The sequence below is a fragment of the Strongylocentrotus purpuratus genome, unplaced genomic scaffold, assembly GCF_000002235.5.
Source record: "Strongylocentrotus purpuratus isolate Spur 01 unplaced genomic scaffold, Spur_5.0 spur5_scaffold_6, whole genome shotgun sequence".
Lineage (NCBI taxonomy): Eukaryota > Metazoa > Echinodermata > Echinoidea > Camarodonta > Strongylocentrotidae > Strongylocentrotus > Strongylocentrotus purpuratus.
Genome location: NW_022145612.1, coordinates 60,624,260 through 60,635,390, shown reverse-complemented (window position 1 = coordinate 60,635,390; position 11,131 = coordinate 60,624,260). Strand labels below are relative to the sequence as shown.

At 40.5% G+C, this 11,131-nt stretch overlaps 1 protein-coding gene across 2 annotated transcripts in view; it reads left to right on the top strand.

The window, feature by feature from the left end:
* Nucleotides 1-7,261: 7,261 nt before the first annotated feature.
* LOC115919354 (ras-related protein Rap-1A) overlaps nt 7,262-11,131 on the top strand; it is a 46,242-nt gene continuing 42,372 nt past the window's right edge. For both annotated transcript variants that reach the window (XM_030972906.1, XM_030972905.1), the window contains exon 1: nt 7,262-7,390. The gene's annotated coding sequence lies outside the window, so the exon portion shown is untranslated. The remainder of the gene's footprint in view (nt 7,391-11,131) is intronic.

Genomic DNA, 11,131 nt, shown 5'->3' with positions numbered 1-11,131 from the left:
CAGTCTGTAAACAACTAAGCTGGGAGTCGTCAGCTACCAAACCTGTTTTTTCTTTTTAACTCGATACAAGACGATTCACAAATGTTGTTTAATGATTTTCCCGATTTTTTTCTCTTAGTTCATTTGGAAATTATACTTTTGTATGCGTTTGTTGGAAAATTACATATTCCCCAATTTACAGTTAGGCTAAAAATATGCTAATTTAGAAGCCTTCAAGTCAGGGCCTGCATAACAGCAGGACTGAAGAGTTTAAGCCTTGAAAAAGTATGTTAAGGAGAAAATTGAAGAAAGAGAGAAATAAAGAATGGTTGGCCTTCCAGTGTAACAAAATGAGGTACTAACATAATTATGCTCATCTAACCGTAATCAAACTACCCAAAACCCATAAGCTTCCGGGGGCTCAGCCCCTGGATCCTCGCCAATCAGTAACCTGCCAGTGTCACAAATAAGGTATCAAAATATGCTCATCTGACCCATATTACATGCTTAAAACCCCTGAGCTTCATGGGGCTCAGCCCCATGGAGCCCACGCCAATTATAGTGACCTATATATGTCTCAAATAACGTATGCTAAAATAAATGGGATCTATTCGCTATTCATAAGGACCGCTATTCATAAGGTCCGCTATTCATAAGGACCGTTATTCATAACGTGTAAATTCCCGTACTTCCTGGTCCGCTATTCATAATGGCAAAAGAGGGTCGCTATTCATAAAGAAATAAGGTTCGTTAATCATAAGGACCGCTATTCATAACGTGAGATGAGGGTCGCTATTCATAATTCATAATAAGGGTCATTAATCATAAGGACCGCTATTCATAATATGAAATCAGGGTCACTAATCATAATACGACGAGAGGGTCGCTATTCATAATACGAAATAAGGTTCATTACTTATAAGGGTCGCTATTCATAACACGGGAAGAGGGTCGCTATTCATAATACGAAATGAGGGTCGCTATTCATAATAGGAGAAGAGGGTCGCTATTCATAATAGGAGAAGAGGGTCGCTATTCATAATAAGAAATGAGGGTCGCTATTCATAATAAGAGAAGAGGGTCGCTATTCATAATAGGAGAAGAGGGTCGCTATTCATAATAGGAGAAGAGGGTCGCTATTCATAATAGGAGAAGAGGGTCGCTATTCATAATACGAAATGAGGGTCGCTATTCATAATACGAAATGAGGGTCGCTATTCATAATAAGAAATGAGGGTCGCTATTCATTATAGGAGGAGAGGGTCGCTATTCATAATAGGAGAAGAGGGTCGCTATTCATAATAGGAGTAAGGGGTCGCTATTCATAATAGGAGAAGAGGGTCGCTATTCATAATAAGAGAAGAGGGTCGCTATTCATAATAGGAGAAGAGGGTCGCTATTCATAATACGAAATGAGGGTCGCTATTCATAATACGAAATGAGGGTCGCTATTCATAATAAGAAATGAGGGTCGTTATTCATTATAGGAGGAGAGGGTCGCTATTCATAATAGGAGAAGAGGGTCGCTATTCATAATAGGAGTAAGGGGTCGCTATTCATAATACGAAATGAGGTTCGCTATTCATAATAGGAGAAGAGGGTCGCTTTTCATAATAGGAGAAGAGGGTCGCTATTCATAATACGAAATGAAGGTCGATATTCATCAAAAGAAATGAGGTTCGCTATTCATAATAGAAGTATAGGATCGCTATTCTTAATAGTTGCCCCCCCCCCCCGTGGCTACGTTCCTGGTCCTGTAGGGGGGGGGCGTCATATAACCCTGAAAAGTTGTCTCTTTTTAAAGTAGTTATATTTTATCTGTTATCTTTGATAATTATATAGAGCTCATGTGGTGAGGAAAAATAAAAGTAAAACTTAACACACGTGTAGTCCTATCGTAAATTGTCCTCCTTGTTGGAAATCTTGCCCCACCACCCTGCCCCCGACTGATCTTATCCAGGCTACGCCACTGAAATATTAAGTACGCCAAGCAGGCCCATTATCCATTTTAGCTTGCTATTTAAGAAACTAGTAATTGTTTATACGACAATAATTTTTTTGTAGAAAGTAATTTGTATTAGGACTTATGGACCTACAAACTATTGAGCGGGATTGGACCTGACCATAAGCCTAGTATCTACCTACCAAGCCCCCCCCCCCCCCCATCAGTACGCCCCAGCGCGGATCAAGAATTTTCCAATAGGGGGGGGGGGGGGGGGCTGGTGACCGAAATGATGGGAAACGTTCATTATTTAGGCATGCCTTTCTTTCTTCAGAAATGTGAGTTTTCAATAAATATTTTCTTCAAATGTTTGGGACCATGTGGCCTACCCCCCCCCCCCCCCCCGGCCTATGCTGTAGCCATGGGGTGTCCTCTATCCAGTATGTCGCTTTCTTATTAACATTTAGTTTATTGCTTATGTCATTTTGACTTTTTCGGTATTATGAATAGCGACCCTCATGTCGTATTATGAATAGAGACCTTTCCCATTATGAATAGCGATCCCCTACTCCTATTATGAATAGCGACCCTCTTCTCCTATTATGAATAGCGACCCTAATTTCGTATTATGAATATATAGCGACCTTCATTTTGTAGTATGAATAGCAACCCTCTACTCTTTTATTAATAGCGACCCTCTTCTCCTATTATGAATAGCGACCCTCATTTCTTATTATGAATAGCGACCCTCATTTTGTATTATGAATAGCAACCCTGTACTCCTATTATGAATAGCGACCCTCTTCTCCTATTATGAATAGCGACCCCTACTCCTATTATGAATAGCGACCCTCTTCTCCTATTATGAATAGCGACCCTCATTTCCTATTATGAATAGCGACCCTCTACTCCTTTTATGAATATCGACCCCCTACTCCTATTATAAATAGCGAACCTCATTTCGTATTATGAATAGCGACCCTCATTTTGTATTATGAATAGCAACCCTCTACTCTTTTATTAATAGCGACCCTCTTCTCCTGTTATGAATAGCGACCCTCACATCGTATTATGAATAGCGACCCTCATTTCGTATTATGAATAGCGACCCTCTTTCTGTGTTATGAATACCGACCCTTTTGTAATATTATGAATAGGGACCCTTATGAATAGCGACCCTCGCGTGGTATTATGAATAGCGACCCTCTTCTCCTATTATGAATACCGACCCTCTTCTTTGATTATGAATAGCGGTCCTTCTGAATAATGACCCTTATGAATAATGACCCTTTTCTCCAATTATGAATAGCGGACCTTATGAATAGCGGTCCTTATGAATAGTTGACCTTATGAATAGCGGACCTTATGAATAGCGGTCCTTATGAATAGCGACATTGACCCAAATAAATTATGCTCATCTGACCGACATGACATGCCTAAAACCCCTGAGCTTCCGGAGCTCTGCCCCCTGGACACCAGGGGCCTTAAGACGGCCCCTGAATGCTCATCTAATCGTATTTAAATACCTAAAACCCCTGAATTACGGGGGTTCCACCCCTGGGCCGCAAGGTCCCCAAGGCAGGCCCATGGATGCTCATTTAACCGTCATATCTAAAACCCCTACATGTATAACTTTCGGACACCAAGGGCCCAAGGGGAGCTCTTGGATGCTCTTCTGACCGTAATTAAATGCCTAATCCCCTGAGCTTCCGGGGGCTCCGGCCTCTGGACCCCCACCAGGGGCCCTAAGACGGGCCCCTGAATATTCATCTCTTATCATTAAAGGCGCCCCTACTGTCAAGCGACTAAGAGCAACTTCCTAAAGTTCGCTCGCTACGCTCACTCGCATTTATAGATGATTGTTATTTACCAAAGGTTCTTTCAGTCTTCCGCTCCGTCGCTCCACCGCCCCTGCACCTGGTATGGTATGGGCCATGGGCGGAGAATTGTTTTCAACATTTCATCAAACCTAGATGAAAATAGTGATGAGGGGCATCTGAAAGTTAAAGATATATTGCAGTGGCGTAATGAGCAAAAACGTTTGGGGGGGCTGACAAAAAAAAAATCCGCAGCACCCCACTCTAACATGCAGGCTCCGCTGAACGTTTCGCAAAGTGGGGTCGAGGGGCAAAGCCCCGGCGGGGGTCAAGGGGGGCGGAGCCCCCGAAGCTCAAGGGGTATGGGCATCAGTGGCGAATCCAGGAATTTCTTACCGGGGGGTGGGGGCATAAAATGGCATGGGGTTAAATATATGAAAAACGATGAAGCGACAGAACAGGGCTTTAGCGGCGAGGGAGCGGAGCGACCAAGCGGGGGTGGGTCTGGGAGGGGGTTCTGGCCCCCTCCCAGAGTAAGAAGCATTTGCAATTTTAGAGCCAAATTAGACGCATTTTCAGGCACTTCCTGGAGCAATATGACGTAAAATTGCTTTCTCCTACCCCTTCCAATAGTAGGGATCTTTTGCAATTTGAGAACCACATTTGGCGCATAATGTCCACCAGCACTTCTTGGAGAAAAAACGAGGCCTTCTGATTGGTTAGAAGTTAGAGAAAAGTGATCTGTCACGTCTTGAGACGTTGTATATGCTTTAATTGATGCCGCACAATGCACAAACACGGTGGTCCGGTACTTCATCAGTAGTATTTGCAAACATTTTCTCGAGTGTATAAACTGTGTCGTTATCAGGGGCGTCGCTAGATCTTTATCAATGGGGGAGTGGGGAGGGGAGTAGAGGCCACCAATTACCGACAAAACGAGCAACCAATTACCGACAAATATATTATAGCCAATATCCAAATGTCTACAAATTTAACCCTATAAACCCGGGGCCAGGAACTAAGTTATTTTTCTATCTCCCCCCTCCCGCGCGAAGCGCGGAAACTTTGACACTTCATTAAATTATTAGAGAAAGAAGACGATCCGTTGTACCGTTCTCGACTCTTAATTCTTGTTTGGATCCAGTCCCCCCCCCCTACCGCGCGAAGCGCGGTAGTTTTAACGTTTCAATAAATTATTACTCTTAATCCTTGTCTGAATTCATTTTCGCCCATCTCGCGCGAAGCGCGGAAGCTTTGACGTCTTAATAAATTATTACTCTTAATCCTTGTCTGAATTCATTTTCGCCCATCCCGCGCGAAGCGCGGAAGCTTCCACGTTTCATTAAATTATTAGAGAAAGAAGACGATTCGTTGTATCGTGTTATTATCTGAATTTAGTTTTCCCCCTCCCGCGCGAATCGCGGAAGCTTAGACACTTCATTAAATTATTAGAGAAAGAAGACGATTCATTGTACCGGTTCCGACTCTTAATCCTTGTCTGAAATCATTTTCGCCCATCTCGCGCGAAGCGCGGAAGCTTTGACACTTCATTAAATTATTAGAGAAAGAAGACGATTCATTGTACCGGTTCCGACTCTTAATCCTTGTCTGAATTCATTTTCGCCCATCTCGCGTGAAGCGCGGAAACTCTAACGTTTCATTAAACTATTACTCTTAATCCTTGTCTGAATTCATTTTCGCCCATCTCGCGCGAAGCGCGGAAGCTTTGACGTCTTAATAAATTATTACTCTTAATCCTTGTCTGAATTCATCTTCGCCCATCCCGCGCAAAGCGCGGAAGCTTAGACACTTCATTAAATTATTAGAGAAAGAAGACGATTCATTGTACCGGTTCCGACTCTTAATCCTTGTCTGAATTCATTTTCGCCCATCTCGCGTGAAGCGCGGAAACTCTAACGTTTCATTAAACTATTACTCTTAATCCTTGTCTGAATTCATTTTCGCCCATCTCGCGCGAAGCGCGGAAGCTTTGACGTCTTAATAAATTATTACTCTTAATCCTTGTCTGAATTCATCTTCGCCCATCCCGCGCAAAGCGCGGAAGCTTAGACACTTCATTAAATTATTAGAGAAAGAAGACGATTCATTGTACCGGTTCCGACTCTTAATCCTTGTCTGAATTCATTTTCGCCCATCTCGCGCGCAGCGCGGAAACTCTGACGTTTCATTAAACTATTACTCTTAATCCTTGTCTGAATTCATATTCGCCCATCCCGCGCGAAGCGCGGGAGCTTTCACGTTTCATTAAATTATCAGAGAAAGAAGACGATTCGTTGTATCGTGTTCTTGTCTCAATTCAGTCCCCCCCCCCCCCCAAAAAAAAAAGATTAAAAAAATAGGATAATAACGTAAAGTTAACCTTTTTTAAAACAAAAAACAAAAGCGCCCCTCCCCCCCCAAAAAAAAAATTATTCACTGACCGGCTGATTCGGCGCTAAATTTTTCCTCAAATACTCGATCAAAAAAAAGAAAAAAAAAGAAGCGCTCCCCCCCCCCCCCGCTTATTCGCTGGCCGGCTGAGTCGGCGCTAAATTTTGTATTAAGATTTGGCTCCCCCTCCCCCACCCCCCCCCCCTTGTCGACGACTGGCTCCTCTGCAGGCGTGGATCCACGGAGGGGGGGGGGGGCTGACGGGTCAACAACATCAAAAAAGAGTCGCAACTAATATTTTCTCACGGATTGGGCCCCCCCCCCCCTCTTCCCGCCGGCTAGATCCGCCACTGGGTACATGTGCAGTGTTACATGATGTAAGTATGGAACGCCCGGCAGTGCTTGTCACAGTTGCTTCTGGAAAGGATTTTTTTTTTACTAGTGTTACTGTTAGTGGCCACGGCCCCTTAGTGTCTATAACAAAACATATGCTCTTCCTGGCCATTTGGGAATGTGTCAGTTTGCAACAGAATGTGATATCACGAACATTTATACATCACTTCTATATGGAATTGAAAATAAGTCATGATTCAATTTTATTAGGGGGGGCTGGCGCCCCCCCTAGCCCCCCACCAGTACGCCAGTGATATATTGCAAAATGAAAAAGAAATTACTCTTTTTTTCTTTCTTTTTTTCTTTTCTTTTTTGTCATGCATGTGATAACAAAATTGTAAATGCTTTTGATCTGCTTGGATAACATTTTTTTTCAGAGCCTGAGAGGGGAAAACAAAGACTGCTACGCATTTATGAAAAACCGTCATCTACAGATATTCCTATATTATTCGGCCTAGACCCTTATATTCTAAATGGGCTCTTTAATTCCTAAGGAACGAAACGTTAACTTTTACCTTTCGCCCCTGAGCTGAGGAGAAGTCACTCATATTTTATATTCGTGGCAAAATCTCAAGACAGTATCCCCGGAAGAAAAAGAAAAATTTGATAAATTTTTGATAGATGAAAAAACTATGGTTGCCGATGTCATGTCGGCATATACATCTTCAAGCACTAGAGGGTGTCGCCGTTTTAGCACGAGCGCCTTCAAAAATATTTACGGTCGAAATAATGTGACGTCATCAGCTCAGCCGGTCATAATTTCGACCTCGCCCTGTGCATTGGCCAGTACATGTATGCGCTGTCGACAGAACTAGCCTGAAAAGTACCGATTTTTGTTACAAATCTTTCCTATTTTGTGCTAATAGTAGTAAGTATTTACGTAGATTTTAATATTTGTAGTACATTTAATGAAATCATGATTAAAGAATATGTTGCAATCGCTTGAATTATTGTTTCTTATTGACTGCATTTTGAATGGTGGGCCGAAATGCTCTCTCCAGTCGCAGAACACCCTCGACACGCTATCTATATCCCATAGCTCTGGCGAGAGTTGCAAAGCATTTCCGCTCGTTTTTGATCATGTTGATAGACCGATTTAATATGGTGCATGATCAGATGTGGACTTTTTGTTCTTGAGACTGGAGAATATGATTACATGCAGTCATGCACATCACAATTGTATTTCAAAATGATCTCGATATTTTTAAGTTTGGAGATTAGTTTTAATTTGGACACAGTAAAAACAAGAGAAATAAGAAATCTAAATTCTAGAGTCTAAATCTAATCGGAACAGAATTCAGAAAAAGCGTGTCTTGTGAATTGTGTCAAACTCAAAATTTCATGAATGATGATGCAAAGAAAATTGATTGATGTTCACATTGATTGAAAATGTGTGGACTGTCACCTTGCCTCGACATTGTGAATCTTCTGAAATTGTGTGGTGGTGCAGAATGTTATGGTGTTATTAAGTAGGTTAATTGTAAGGGATTAAGCTAAGTCTTGTACTTGTGGAGTTGTGTGCCAATGGCAATGCCAATGCCAACTTTGCGTTCTAGGATGATTTTGACACAAACGATTGAATCAAAATTAAAATGTAGATTGTTAGAACACTTTTTTTAATGTTTTTTTTAATTTCTTGTTGGCACATTTTGAATTTGAGACAGTGTAGACAAATCTGAGTCAATCCAGGCAGGGGTCTATGCCAATAAAGAAGGGATCCTAAACCTTTAGTTTACCTTTGTTCATATCACTAGATCTAGTGTTCTGAAATTGCATTTTCATATATTTTGTCTTTGTTATTGTGGAGAATCCATGTACCTACAATACAGCCAGCACTCGCATCTTTGGTCAAGAAATTAATCCACAGATTTGCCCACACATTCATACAAAGTAGCAGCATTAGTATACTTTTTGTGTATTAAGAACTGTTGAAGACGACTGAATAGTTGAAGAAAGGGAAAAATGAAGTCGGAGAGTCCAGCCATAAATGGAGATATTAAGCTGTGAAGCTTATTTATTCAATCTGTAAAGACAGATAAAATAACAATGACAGATTTAGTATCATTCATGTTACACAAGAATGCAATATATAATCCAAATTATCTGAACAAACCAAGTAACTGTATCTATAAAGATTCATTTAAACACATTTGCTTTTGTTCTATAAACTGTCAATCTTGACCTCGTCCTTTAACTAACAAAAATCCAGAGTAACCAATGGTTACAAAACCTTATGCATTTTCTAATATGCATTACTTTCAAATACTCATACTTTCAGAGTTTCTCAAACCAACCTGACTTCCCTTTAAACAGATTACTGTCAATTTGCATGAACCAAAATAACTGTAAACATCTTTATCTTGCATCCATACACAAGCTTGATAATTTTAATCTATCTTCATAGTTTAAATTCCTTCTAAAAACCTCAACAATGGATTGTCACTTTAAATATACTATATGACCTTCGACTGACTTTGACAGGCGCTTAATTTGCATATTTATGCTCGCCTAAGAAAAACTGTCTTATAAAATGACTTCATACAATTTAAATCTGTTTGATGAATTAAACTTAAATATCTGACTTGCATAAAACTTCCCAGTAATAATCTAGAGATTACACTTCAATACAAAGTAAACTATCTGGCATAACTTGTAATTTACACCTGTAATTTACATCTGTAATCTACTCCTGTAATCTGTAATCACTACAGCAAGCCTTTCAAGTTACATTATTAACTCTTAAAAATGATTAAACACCGTCTTCAATTCTGACTCTAAATACCATGCCAGAGGTGCAAAGCTTAACCTTTCACCAAGTCAATAAATGGTGTCTTGCAACTTTTAAGCAAGCTAAATCAAATTCCACAGACCAACTTTTGTCACCCAAACAAACTGCATAAAATCCAAGATTCTAGCATGCACAAATATAAACATCCTTTATCTTTAGGACTTCTACATATATACACTGTTTACTCTATAAATGACATAAAACAATATTTGCCTAATATTGTAATTCTGTTTTGACAATTATCATTTAACTGGAAAAATACATGACGAAAAGTACGTGTCATGAGCGCGGCCATTTTAGGTGCAGCAATCTTGGAATTAATGCCACACGTGCATTATGCAAATGAGTTAATTACAGTTCTTTAGAGTCCGTTTTACAGTTCAACTTGAATCTATCTTATTTTCCGTTTTAAGAGTTCACATTCCCGTTTATATTAATCTAAACACTCACTTCTGTGGCGGGACAAAACTTCGTCGGGAATACTTCTATGACAACTGACGGGTTAACTGTGAAACTAGTCAAACTTGACTACATTTCTGACTGCGTTCTGTGCTGACTGAAGAACATGGCGACAGTGCCGAACCTAACCTATACACCGATTCGGGCGACTTCTGGTGGAAGTGCGCCCTCATAAGGTGACGCCATAACTGGGGGGCGTCTGACTGCAGCTAGCTAGCTTACATTGCAACGGGTATGCTATACCTATACCGAACCTCGCCCAGGCCGGCCAGGGTCGCTGCTCCGCTAGCTAGTAACCGCTCTCGAGCTCTCTGTACTGTCAGCTGGATCGGAGAAGCCCCCCAGTTATAGCGCCGCCACCGGCGGGCAGGTACATAAAACCCCCAAACCGAATCGGTGTATAGTAGCTTATAAGAGCAAAAAAAGAAAAAAAGAGAAAATCTAAACCAAGCAAAAATCATCGCTCGGCGAAACAACGACCTCTGTTGATTCTCAACATTTCAAACACCACTGTACAAAACTCAAGTGAACTGAGTTCACTCAAAATCGGTACTTAAGTGACAATTGATAACACCTAAATAGCAGTAAAATATAATCTTTTCGTGGAAATGTCCTTGTAAAATAACAGTAGGCTTCCGGTAATGAAAAACAAAGAACAAACAAACAAACACACATACAAAAAAACCGAATACAACATCATGATGGGGGAACATCACTCTTAAATTTACAATTTCAAAAAGAGCTCCTGTAAACAGGAAAAAACAACAAGTATACTTTGTGTGAGAGGTACATTGCCCACGCTTGTAAGATTATCCAGATATCATACCAGCATGTTTATGCGGCTGCAGTTCAGTAGGCCATCATTACAATAAAACAGGATTTCAGGGTCTTGGAGAGATTACTAATTAATGTATATATGTACATGCAGGCCTACCTACATGTACTTGTAATACTGTATGTACATGTACCGGTATATGGTACATACTTAAAGGGATTGGGTATCTTCATCTCAGATTCTATTTAAAATCTTGGATTTAGCTCATGCTGCAATCATAATTATAAACCTTTAGTTCAGTCAGAGATCCCATGACTTTTACAAGCAGATCACCTGTCTGATCATCATGATATTTATGATCGAAATTTGAAATTTCAAAAACTGTGTTCCTAACGGTTTTTATTATTTATTACACTACAGTCTAATGGGGTAAATGAGTACCGGTATGGTAAAACTTGTCCCTCAAAGATTTTTACTTTTTTGAAGCACTTCATGATCATTTTGAAGCACAATTTTTTCAAGGCTTCAATATTTATAACACAATATCACAGACACTAATACACACGAAGGGCCATACGTCTCAGATT